The following is a 13,700-nucleotide window of genomic DNA, read 5'->3' as shown; positions in this document are numbered from 1 at the left end:
CATTTATTTAAAATCATGCCCTTGAGGCGTCTCTAATTTTCAAAAGATTATATAATACCTTTCCCAGCCATAACAATTACACAATTGCTAATGCATTCATATCATTTAGAATGTACTTCAATTAAAAAAAACTGGAGAGGTTGAAAAAACTACAGTATAAAATCATAATTTAAAATTATGTACAAATTACGTAAAAAGCATTTTTTTCTTTAATTGAGCAAGTCAGGCATGAGGCAGTTTTTCCATGTTTACCGCCACCTGGTGACAGCTCTGTGTAAGTTTACTATAAACACTCCGAAATAAAATTCCATTAGTAAAGTCTGGTTTAATTCAATTTAATTCAATAAACATCTATTGAATTATTACTATATTTTTAGGACTGGTCTAAGTCATGTTAGGAACACAAAAGTATAGCACAAGGACTCTATCTTAAAGATGCTTACAATTGAGATGGAAAAGCAAACAAGTAAAAGCAGCAATTCTTATGGCTATTATCATAAAGACAAAGAACAGGTGTTGATGAGGATGTGGAGAAAATGTGGAGGATGTATACCTTTGTATACTGTTGGTGGTAACATAAATTTATACAACCATTATGGAAACCAGTACAGAGGTTCCCCCAAAAATTAAAAATAGAACTACCTTATGGTCTAGGAATCCCACTTCTAGGTATATGTTCAAAAGAAATGGATTCAGTATCTTAAAGAGATATATGTACTCCCACGTTTATGGAAGCATTGTTCTCCAACACATAGAAACAACCTAAATGTCTGTCAACAGACGGGTGGATAAAGAAGATAGATATAGACATATTGTGGAATATTATTCAGCCATGAAAAAAGAAGGAAACCCTACCGTTTGTGACAGCATGGATGAACCTGGAGGACATTTTGCTAAGTGAAATAAGCGAGACACAGAAAGACAGATACTGTATGATCTCACATAGATGTGAAATCTGAAGTAGCCAAACACTTAGAAGCCGAGAGTAAAATGGTGGTTGCCAGGGGTGGAGAGATAGGGAAATGAGGAGATGTTGGTCAAAAGGTACAAATGTTCCATTTCGGAAGATGAATAAATTCTGTAGATTAATGTGACTATAGTTAACAATACTGTACTTTGTACTTCAAATTTACTAAGAGAGTAGATCTTAAGTGTTCTCAACACACACAAAAAAAGAAAGTGGCAACTATGTGAATTGATGGAAATGTTAATTAGCTTGATTGATCAGTTTACAATGTACATGTATATCAAAATATCAAATTGCATACTTTTACTATATACAACTTTTATTTGTCAATTATACCTCAATAAAGCTTGGGGGGGCAATTCTTAAATAATATAGAACAGCGTTTAAGTAAACACAAAACCTAAAAGAAAAAGAAGAAAAGGAATCAAATATAGGCTTGGATTTTCATGTTTCTGGATGAAGTGAGACTTAAGATAGTGTTTAGAAAAATTAGAAGAGGCTACTTTATAAAGGTAATTGAAAATCAAGAGGATGTTTGACTTGGTACATGAGGTATTAGGAAGCCTGGGAATTTCTTAATCACAGGATTAATATAATAAAAGTGGGACTTTCGGAAAACTAGTCCGCGAAAGTTTTCAATGTGAACAAGATCAAGGAGATGAAGACCATTTCAGAGACTGCAACCTACCTATGGGCTGACATAAAACTAGGTGAATTAATAGTAGTAGAAATGGAGAAGAAAAAAGACAAAACAGACTATTTCAGAGAAATTTTTGAAAGAATTTGGTGACTGGCATTTGAAATGAAGAAAGGAGTGAGTCATGGCTTTGAGCCTGGTTGACCACTAGCAAAAGGAAAGATTGAGAGAGAGAATAAATTACATGGGAGAAAAAGACAACGTGGAGATGCTGATTTTGAGGTGATGGTGATGAGGTGATGGAATTTACAGGTGTAAATTCCAAATTGAAAACCTGAGGCTCACTTTCAGAAGTTAGTTGTTAACTAATGATAGCATTAAATGGCATTTCTCCATTTTTAGTGCTCTACCATAAAGTAAAGTTTTACCTCAAAGAAATCCTCATGAAAATTAGTTTTGATAAGATTCAAATTCAATTAATTGAGTCCCTTCTAACTGCCAGTCAGTGTGGTAGACACTTTCACACATATTATCACATTTAATTCTCACAGCAACTGCATGAAGTTGTTTATCTAGAAATTCTAATTAATTATATTGTAATGAAAATGCAACTGCCATATATTAATCATTGTATTCATTGAATTAATTAGACATATATTGTTTGATTTCTAATCCTATACTGCTCCACTGCCCAGATTCCAATTTTCCTTTTAATAGACATTAATAGCACAAAATAACAAAAAGAGTAGTTCAATGTCAAATAATGCACAATGAATAAAAAGCCTTGGTGAAACCAGAAGCATACTGGGAGATGGAAGACCCAAGTTACCATCTAAGCTCAAACTAGGCAAATTACTAAATTTTCTCGAGGCTTAGTTATTCGTCTGTCACATGAACTCAATGATTTTTATTCAGGCTATGTTTTTAGGTTGTTAATATGGGTCAAATGAGGTATGGGTGAAAAAGCTCTTTACGAAACAGATCAAAGTTTAGGGGTGGGGAGAAAAGGATATTTTTCTCTGGGTTCCTCTTCTATTTTCAAAGTTTTTTCTTGACAAGGCTTTGTGGATAAAAAGAGGTGGCAAGAAAAGGGACTCTCAGTTTCTATCACCTCTGTTCCTTATCCATGTCCAACATCCATCCCTTTTCCTCTTGGGTGCCTAAGTCTATGCCCCAATACACCCCTGCAACTAGACTGTCAACTTTTATTAATGATTGTTTATATGGTTTCACTCAATCATTGTTACAACTCTTGACTTTAGCCTCTGATCACTGACATTAATCAATGAATCGAGAAGTCCTTTGAAGAGACAGAGGAGTGCAGATCGAGCATATACCTAGATATGAACTGCAAATGTGGGCTGAGTATATCTGTAGAGTATACACCTCTTTCAAAATAGAAACTTGAGAAAAAAAGCTGTAAAGTCATTTAGAACAAAAACCCACAAAGAGCTTACCTAACAGTTAATTTTAAATGTGTATATAATTACAAGCTACTCAAGCATCACTGCAGTGTGGGTTTGATGTTAATGACCAACCCTTCAGACTTGGGGAGCTACTGAAACACTAACCAGCAGACTCTCAGGTTGCATCTCTGTTTTTGGATCTGATACTCTTTTCCCACGTCCTGCCTTCCCTTTTTTATCTGTCACAGTTCCCTTCTTCATCTCATGACAGCCAACTCCCTTCCAAGTTGATGCCGATGTTCTAACGTCGAAGAGGTGTCAGTTTTCTGTCTGCAAATATTCAAACTGTAAGCACAATTTTTCTCTCTGAACAGTTACTAATTGCATCTCATTCACTACTTCTGTGTTAACTCAATCAAAAGAATCTGTGCAGAGCAAGAACCATAAAAGTTTCTCACACAAACACACACACACACATACCCGTGACTCCTTCAATGCACACATGCCCATAAATGACCCCTAAAATACCTTTGACCTTGCTACTGCTGGGGTGAGAAAATTTGGGAGAACTCTATAGCTTTAGGTCTGATGAGGAATAGCTCATGAGAGGTTCATCTACCACTCAAGGTTTTCATCCAAGACTGAAGCCTTGGATGTCTCTCATCCAAGACAAGGCTCCCCCTGCACCCTCCAACTTGCTAAGCTGCTAAGAGCTCCTTGCCGCCGAATATTGCCTCAGTCTGACCTAGGAACAAGTTGAACTGTCCTATTTAACTTGATTGGAACTATATAGAGGTTCTGTGTATTGCACCCGCCAAGTAGACATCTTATTTTCCTAAATTGTATGAAACCCCTCCCTTATCACTATAACAAATACTATTCATGGAGCCACCACTTATGGCACTGGGATTAGAACTTACAAACATTAGCTTGAGCCACATGAAAAGACACAGGCAATTCCCTGTGACCAATCTAATATTTTTCATTCAACAACCCTCAACGACGATGAAAAGTAGCCATGATCATCCCTCTTTTACAGCTGAGAAAACTGAGACTCAAAGTGATGGTCATTAGGCCACAGTTAGACACGTGGGAAAGTGTTGGAGCCCAGTTTGTGAACAGCCACCCAAGTACCACTGTCACGTCCACGTACGTGGAGATAGATTTTGAGGACAGATGAGGGTAGAGAGGAACTCATGAGAGTAACTGTGGGTAAAGAATATAGACTAAGATTCAACGCGAAGATGATAATATATAGAAACAACAAATAATGACAAACTTTAGGTCTCTTTAGGTCTCTTCCCTCTAGCCAAGGGAGAACAGAAAAAAAATGACGTAGACTACTTCACAAAAATAGTTCAATATATATATATACATATATATATATATATATCCCTGCAATTTAGTTCTTAAATATGGCTTATTCATAAAATCAGTTGACTTGTCTTCTTTTTTCTTCAAAATAAGTAATGACCCATTTAGCTACCTAAATAAAAATAAATAGCCAAATGATCAAAAAATACTAGGAAGGCCTTCGAGGATCGTTCTTAAGTGAAGATGGCAGAATGGAAAGTGTAAAGATCCCAGGAACCTGGGGGCATTGCTGGGGTACCATTCTGAGCCTGAGTTGCTGACCCCCAACAGCTCCGAACACAGGACTCACTCAGAGTGCAACCTTGAAGCAAGGATAGAAGGAAGAGATTGGCTAATTTAATTCTATGCTATGGGAGAAAACAGAAATCAAAATGAGGGATATCAAGGTTAGAAAATGTGAAGGATTAATACCTAGTAAGATTGAATAAAAGTGTATTATCTTGGTAATGTATAAAATCAGTGAAATGCAGGGCCAGTCTTCGGTAAAAGAGAAAGTGGAACATTTGACCCAGGCACGATGGTATGAAGGACACGGGAATCTTTCTCAAAACTAATACTAATATGCTGAAGGCAGTTGTCATGATGTCAAAAAAAACTGCACGCGCGCGCACACACACACACACACACGCACGCACCACATTCCTATCTAATGAGGTCAACTTTCATTCATTCACTGAGTTTTTTCTTTAACCAAAAGTCATGTAAACAAACTCAAGATATTTTTAAAGGAAAAAGTAGCCATAAACATTCTAATCTAAATTAACTATTTTCATTTTAAACTTCCCTTCCAGACTTTACCTATGTAACTGTGACCTCTGTGAACATAAGATTTGTATTCTATGCTTTTCTACTTATCATTATACCATAAGCAGGTTTCCATGTTTATAATTACCACTTTCAAGGCCAGCATCTACAGGGTATTCAAACCTAGAAACTAGGATTTGTGCTAAAGATTCAAGTGAACAATTGAAAGCATTGTTTTTCTTTTTGTGATGCTCCCAATTCCAGTAAGATCTGTGATGAGTATCTGTTCTTTTTGCCTCTCCAGCATTCATTCCCCCTTCTTCAGAGGACTGTGGTAGTAGAATCCTCTTGCCTTTTGGAATACCAGCCTGTCTCTACCTGCCCATTTGCTTCAGGTAGGGATGACCTCAAACCAGGAGCGGGGCAGTGACTGGATGGAACAATCAATATATTCCATCCCCTTGGATGAACTGAGAGAGTGGGGGAGAGTCACGTGACCCCGGGCACTACAGTGAGACACAATTATCAGAGAAAAGTTCTATACCTGCCAAATTTGGAGCTGGTTGAGTGAAGGCCTGGAATTACTAGGCCACAACAGAGTTTGTCTGAGACTTTAAGCAACAGAGAAGAGAGAAGTTTAGACAAGGGGTGTGGCAGAGGACAAGAGAAAAAGACCAAGCCTTAATTGGCTTTTTTTGAGTCCCTGGGATGCAGCTAGGCCTGACTTTTCAAATATCTAACCTAACAAATCCTCTGAGGCTTTGCACGTCATTGCAAGATGAGCTAAGCGACTGGGATGAGTCTGCAAAGCCAGCCGGGTAATTCCAGGTTCGGCTGCCTAATGCAAACCCACCCTGCTTCAGCAGCTGCTCGCTGCTGTCTGCAAGAAGTGGCCCACTTTGTCTTACCCATTGACTCTCCGTACTCTGGCTGGTTGGAACTCCCAGGACAAGTGGCAGTGAATCTAGGACTCTGCGGCTTAGTTGGAAGCTGTTTATCAGTCTGATCCAAGGTGATTGGGCTAGAAGGATACGGGGGACCCAGGGGCCACCCTGTCAGGAACCTTCTTGAGACCTCTTTCCCCCACCCAGCCCCACTCTCCCCTTCCCTCACTCTCTCTCATAGAAGGAAAGAACTTCCGTTGCGAACAGGGGCTAGACGGAGGAAAGGATCTAATTAGCTCCACTGCACGGTTTGCTGTCATTGAGTTAGTGAGCTCTTACTCTATGACAGATACCATGTAGAACATATACGTAAAATCCTAAGGATCTAATCCTAAGTCTCTGTAAGGCAGGTGCTATTCGTATGGCCATTTTACGGGTGAGGAAATGATCCACTCTTCAGCAGAAATGACCCTGGATGCTCCATTTTGAGCCCCTCATTGTACATATGATGACCATGAGGCATAAGTGGTCTGGTCTGGCCCAAGGGCATCCAGCGAATCAGTGAGGTCAGGGCTTGACCCCAAAACTTCCTGACTCCGTTCTCCTTTCTCTCCATTGGGTTCATTTGCCCCTTTGGCTTTCTGTCCTATAGCACTTAAGAACAGATATAGAAATTGGGTAAAACGAATTTTTGACAAGCACAAACAGAGACAGAAAGCCAAGCTGAAAAACCAGCGAGAGGGAATTGATCAGGTTTGAGGAATAAGCCACTGTGGCATCTGGTAAAAGATATGAGAGAGTAGATGCAGATCATGCCTCCTCAGAGGAGGAAAAGAAGTGAAGAGAAGAAACAACTCACGTCCTTAGGTTCAACTGTCATATTTACAATCTCCCCTCTCAGGTATAAAAATAACCTTGATGAGAGAAATTTCCATGGGAAAAAAAAATGGAAGAACTGGTAAGAACAAAGAACTAATGAGATTAGATGTCAAAAGGGTTAGTCTTTTTCCTGTTTATTAAACATCCAGTAAGACAGTCAAGAGTATATAACCACAGCAGTGGATAAGTGAGTGGGTAGAAATCAGGCATTGTGAGATAAGGGTGATTCAGATAATCAAAATGATAGAGAGAGTGGGGAATTTGCTCACCGAATTAAGGCCAGTTTAAAAGCTCAAGGCAGTGAAGGTGGTACTTGAAATGATGTCTAGGAGTGAGTAACAGGGGTCACTCTGTGTGTGCTCCTATTCCACTCCATCCTAAGGAAAAGCATTACAAGGAAGAAATGGCCAGTTTCTCACCTTTCTTAATGCATCACAAGGATCAGATCCAAGCACAAATCTCTCTTAAAGAGCTTGGATAAGCACCACAGTGTGCCGAGTAAAACAGACACAAAGAACCCCAATGTGGCTTACTTAACTAGCTAATTGTTAACTGGCAGGAGGTGGGTGATGGCAAGGAGTGGAATGGGCCCACCTTCTGCATGAATGAATTCAGCACATGAAATTCATGTTCATATTTACATTTATAACTTACAGAATTTCTATGTCATTGACCCCAAGCTGATAAACAAAATTGCAAAGTTCATTTTAATTTCACAGACCTGGCCAATCTCATCAGTCTCCCCATTAGGTTTTCATATTAAAAGAAAGAGAGAAAAAAATTGAGAAAGCATATGTTTATAGCCAAGAATAAATATAACAATAATAAAGGAAATAAAAAAGGAAAACTGACCTTGGCACAGTTGCTTAAATTTTTCCACCTTTCTCATATGGACAGTTTCCAAGTTCTACCATTTCAAAGAAAACACCTCATCGAAGAACACGTAATTGCATGTTGTTTCCATTCTTTAAATGTGGGAAATGAAGCCTTTTCACATTCACATCATCAGCTGTGCCCCAGGAAACCTTCCATTCTTTCCAAATTAGTTTTTGTATCATTAAACCAATCAGCATTAGGTGTAGGATTATTTTCTAGAATAAACCCTGAATCATTACCTACATCATGTATGTAATAAAGTCAAATAATGACATCATTATATAGCACATGAGTGCTGACCCTCAATGACCAGGACCTAAAAGAAATTGGGGCAGTCCTAATAAGAATCAGGCAGGATGCCTAATGAAAATCAAGCAGCAGGCCTAATAAGAAACAATGTATTTTGCCTCTCCTTCAAATTCACTTTTGATTTGCTTTTCATGAGAATCCCTGTTTGAAGTAGAGCTCCCGCAGGCTAGAATTCTCAGAGCTAACTCTGAGATGAGTAACTCCCAGGTGGTTCTCTGGGCCATTTGATCTGGGACAAGAACCACTCGCTCATGCAGTAAATATTTATTGGGCATTTACCATAACGTAGGCTTCGACTTGGCTGTTTTTTATTCTACAAACATTATTGAGTGACTAGTGCAAGCATGGATGGTGCTAGACTCAGAAATCTAAGCAATAAATAAGAAATGTCATAGACACCACTTAAAGCATATTTATTACATGCACAAATACTTATGCGTTATTTATTAATAATTTCATATTCCCAACAGCCCTATGAGGAAGGGTATGCTTTGCACCACTTTACATGGAAAGTAAGGCTAATCAAGATGACAAGACTCGTCCAAGGTCACACTGCTGGAGAGGGGTAGTGATGGGGGGAAAAATTCATCCTGTGTCTAGTTCAAGCAGCATGTTATATTCCATTGGAACCATCTGAAATTGATGTTGGACCATTGTTTGACCTACAAAGTGACCCGTAGGTTTTTCCAGAGGAGAGCTCAGGGTATGATGGTGAAGACAGAAAGACAGACAGAAATCAAAATAAGAGATGATTTGCCGGATGATGATTCCCCACATCACCAGGTGAGCATGCCCAGCCCCCTCCCAACCTTGCCAGTCACCATTCTGTTCCCTTGCCTGTGAGCCCAAATCTCTTTACTTCCTGTGGCCACCCAAAATCCAGCACAGATATAAGAGAGTGTATCATGTGCTCTTCTGTGTCCTCCTTTATCTCATTCTGACTGAGACCCAAACCACTCCCATCATAACTCAAAAAAAAAAAAAAAAGATTTGCCAATATTTGCCCTGCCACAGAAGCAGAAGCAACTAGCCTGGACAGAGCGGACCCAGTGTGTGCTTAAGGAGACCAAGGCCAAGCACACGGAGGATGTCAAATGGATTTTTGCAACGTTCTTTCAGATAGATTATTTATAAACGTGAGTGTATGACTTATGTTCTGTAATGCACCTTGCAAATCTGAAAGAATGGATATAATATGAGCATCCACATGTCCTTGACAATATATAAGTGATTTTTTAAAAGATGGAAAATTTCTCTCTTCTATTGTGCACAGCGGATGAGCTCCGAATAATCCAAGCACCTCACCTCCACCCTTCCCACTCCATGGATTCCACCAGTAACTCAACATGCATGAGTCTTGAGGGAAGATTAGAAACTTATTTATCTCTGAGTATGATTAAGGATGAGAAAAGTGATGAAACTGGTTAATTAAAATTATGTTTACCGGGAATTAACCTTTTGCTTCCAAGACTATCAGCCTCTTGAAAGCAAGGGCCACACCTTTAATTCTGAATTTTGCACAGGTTAAATAGCACACAGCAAAAAAAAAAAAAAAAAAAATGTTGCTTGGTTGCTTTATTTAGGTCTCTGGTAGTATTTGTAACTACGCAGGAGATAAACCGAGTAAGAAATTGTGTTTGTAGCCTTGATGTTTGTAATCAGAAAAGCGCTGAGTTGCAGGAAACAATGTTTTATCAGTCAACCATTAAAAATATTCCACATGGTATTAGGCCTATGCAGAGCCCAAACTGACCAACATGAAATACTTCATCTCCTTGGACAACACATCCCGTAAATTATGAAAAGAAAATGGTATTTTATGAGAGCCAGGCAACCTCATTTTCTAGGCAGCACATTTCATTCATATTGCGGTTATTAATAGGTCACTTACAGGATTCATGACCAGTGCCACTGTATGAAGGCACCCATACATGGACAATCACCGTGGTGAAAAGTAGTATATCTCAGTTCTTTCCAGGGCAGTAACTTTATCAAAACTATCACAGGTGTCCTTTGAAATCTACTCAAACATTTTCTAATTGGATTTTAGGTTGTGTTCACCAGAGTCCCTAGAAGAGCTTCTTCTTCTTCTTTTTTTTTTTTTTTTTTTTTTTTTAACTTCGAGACTTGCAAAATCTCCTTCTCGCTAATGAATTTTGCCTACAAAAGTTACCATTTCCTCCATGGACTACGGCGTGAAAAAGTGCCTGGTTGTACTTTTGTAATTCTCGAATCAGCTAGTCTTTTGCATGAGCAAACATATTCAATATTTTTAAAATTAGAAGTTGAAGAACACACAGGATGAGATGTCACTATAAAGGGAGCTAGGACAGATAATTAAGGATTAAAATCTAAACCATTACCTCTCACACAAGGTAGAGCAAGAAGCACAGATGGCTTCCATCTCCTTAGAGAAATACAGCTACAATGTATCAGACAAGGCATTCTCTAGTTTTCATTATAAAGTTAATATTTATCTTAGAGCATTGAGTTTATCTTACCAACATATCTCATTCAGAAAAGGAAGAATTTCTTGATTTACCACATTAAAGTAAATATTGCTATGAGATACATGTTAAATTTTTAATAAAATCACCCTATCTTTGTTGGATCAGAGAGCTGCTTGAGCTGAGATACAAACAAAACCAAATAAAAATACATAATTCCAAATACGGAGCGTCGCAGCACATGGTGACCAGCCTGCCCGTGATGGTTGCAGTTTTATGTGACTGAGCATTTCAGAGCTTCAGTTAAGTTTATTATAAGTCATCATCTTAGAGCTAAAATGGGCAATTACTTGTAATGCTGACCCACAGGATCATGTTTCAGAACTGCATACTCCTCATGCTTGAACTATGCCCCCCAAAAGCACAAAAGTGAAATTCAATTCAACTAGATTTACAAACATCATCCTTTGCCCTGTGTGGATATATTTTTAGTATGGAAGATTTATTAGCATGGCGTGTTTATCTTTGCCCAAGATAGAGCTAGATGTAAAAACCCAGTTTGTTTTCACTCATCCTATATCCTTTAAGTTAGCAATAAAAATCCTATTACTGAAGAGCAGAAACAACCTGATGGAGTGATCCTGCTTCTCTCCCTCTTACAAAGGAGAATGAGAAGTGGGCAAGCCCAGGAAGGCTTCACATCTTTATGAAGTGATTCTCCAGCAGCTGGCGGTTAGTGCTCATGGAACCTCTTTCCATCCGGGAATAAGCTCCAGAGAGAACTCAAGACAAAATGGACACAGAAGAGCGTTCTGCTTCAAACCTTCCAGGTCAGAAGGAAACAATAAAGTCAAATCCTCAAAACATAGTATATAAATTAAATTATCTATATTCAGGACTATATCTCACCTCAGCCTGGCCTCCTTTGCATTGCTCCCTGGAACAGAAAAGCACCACAGGCCTTAAGACCACAGACTCTGCAGCCATACTGCCATACAACTGAATTCCAGCTCTGTTCCTTACTAGCTGTGTGACCTTGGGGAAGTAACACAACCTCTCTGGGTCTGGATATTCTCATCTATAAAAGGGAGATAATAATTATATTTGTCTCCTAGAGTTAATATGAGCTTTAAGTGAGTTAATATTTGTTAAGCTCCTGGAAAGAGTCTGACACCCAGTAAGTGGCACTGTGTAAGTATTTGTTAAATAAAGTAAAAACTTGGTTCAGCCAGCTTCCTTGATTTATACCATCAGAGAACTAGAGATGAATTCAAACCCTACCTCTTGCTCCAACTCCACATATTTTCTCCTCCCCCTCTGCCCAACTCATTGGCCTTTTAATCATAGTCAGAAGTACTTTTTCTCTTAATAACAAGAAAAGCTAAAGTTTAGTGACCATTCCATATGTACTAGGTTAATTACCTCATTCAATCCTCATAGAAACCAGTGAAATTAGTGTTATTGTTATCCCCATTTAACAAATAAAGGTTAAGTAAATTGTCCGAGATAACACAGTTAGGATGGAGCAGAACCTGGATTAGAACCCAGATGGCGTTGAGGTTTGCTTCATAGAAAGAAAATATATCACACCACAAGAAATTTCCTGAACTAATCCTCGTTCAAAAATCCCTCCTACCCTAGCCAGACTCACTCTGTATCAGCTAATACCCAGACAACCTGCAAATCCATGAGCATGAATGTTGCTTTAAGCCACAGAGTTTTGGGATGGCTTCTGTTATAGTATGTTTATAACAAAAGCTCACTGATAGAGGCTTTTTGTATGCTTTCGATAAATGGCAACAACCCCAAATTTGAAAACGCTTTTATTTTTTTAAAATACTTTATTTATTTCTTTGAGAGAGAGAGAGAACACAAGCAGGGGGAGGAGCCGAGGAAGAAGGACAAGCAGACCCACTGCTGAGCAGGTAGCCTGACACGGCGCTTGATCCCAAGACCCTGGGATCACTACCTGAGCCAAAGGCAGACACTTAATCGACTGAGCCACCCAGGCGCCCCTTGGAAACACTTTTAAACTATGAAACAAAGCTATGTTGAAAGCCTGTATATTTTCTTTGACTACACACACACACACACACACACAATGATTTTAGGCTGATTGTTTAAATGCAGCATGAATAAAGCTTCTCCTAGAAAAACAGTCCTTTTTTCCTTAACACTACATTTCCCCATATTTCAGGTTAATGTGCTTTTATAAACAACAACAAAATGGAATTGCTAATTTTACGAAAGATCCAGGATTCCATGAAGTCAAAGAAAGTGCTATCATAAGACTGTAGGACAGGTAATGCCAACAACCAAAACAACCAGAGTTAAGCCAGTCAACCATCAGAGAAGAGAAATATCAACAAGTGTGATGACACAATAAGTGTTTTCAAAGAGATCGATTCGCGTATCAAAGAATTAAGGGATTCCCTTACAGAAACTGATAGTCTTTAAGTAACTCTAAAAAAAAGATTTCTTTTATGATCATACTATGCAAGTAAGCCAAGACAGCAACTCCTCCTGCAGGAGACAGAGCTGAATGCAAGAATGCAAGCTGGATTCTGCCCAAAAGATAAAGAAAAATACTGGATACATTTCTTGGTATATAGTTGAAAATAAAATCTAAATTTGGTTAAAAATATGAGCAGCTGAACATATTTTTATAATTCCTTTTTTTTAAGATTTAGTTTATTTATCTGTCAGAGAGAGAGAGAGCACAAGCAGGGGGAGCGGCAGGTAAAAGGAGAAGCAGACTCCCCACTGAGCAGGGAGCCCGATGTGGGGCTCGATCCCAGGACCCTGGGATCATGACCTGAGCTGAAGGCAGAAGCTTAACCAACTGAGCCACCCTGGTGTCCCTCTTTATAATTCTTAATTTTATTGGTCATGATAAAAGCCCCCGCAGGCCATTTTTACCTGATCACATTTTGGCCAGCATTTTTAGGTGGATTCACTTGAAGAAGCCTTTTCCACCAGCACCAATTATTCTCAGTTAACAAGGTAAGGAGGACTTCCTCTCCCACATTTCTCTATTAAAGAGTTTCCAAAGAGTAAACCCAACTAAGTTATAAGAAGATTATAACAAGAGTAATTCTGCTATCTGGTGGCAAAACACATAAACAACAAGAGCAGGTGGTGGGATTGTGAGTACCAATGAATGGGTCTAATTTGTAT

General features: G+C 38.8%; 1 long non-coding RNA gene across 1 annotated transcript in view; it reads left to right on the top strand.

Moving 5' to 3' along the window:
* LOC135363830 (uncharacterized) overlaps positions 1–11,751 on the top strand; it is a 50,343-nt gene extending 38,592 nt beyond the window's left edge. Inside the window, exon 3 of the long non-coding RNA XR_010409975.1 lies at positions 11,188–11,751. This is a non-coding gene — a long non-coding RNA (uncharacterized LOC135363830). The remainder of the gene's footprint in view (positions 1–11,187) is intronic.
* The last annotated feature ends 1,949 nt before the right edge of the window (positions 11,752–13,700 follow it).

Source organism: Mirounga angustirostris, unplaced genomic scaffold (assembly GCF_029215605.1).
Source record: "Mirounga angustirostris isolate CCGP_5_RB_7025 unplaced genomic scaffold, mMirAng1.0.hap1 SCAF_3, whole genome shotgun sequence".
In the NCBI taxonomy this organism is placed as follows: domain Eukaryota; kingdom Metazoa; phylum Chordata; class Mammalia; order Carnivora; family Phocidae; genus Mirounga; species Mirounga angustirostris.
The sequence above is the reverse complement of the archived record's forward strand: the minus strand, read 5'-3'. Positions and strand labels throughout refer to the sequence as shown.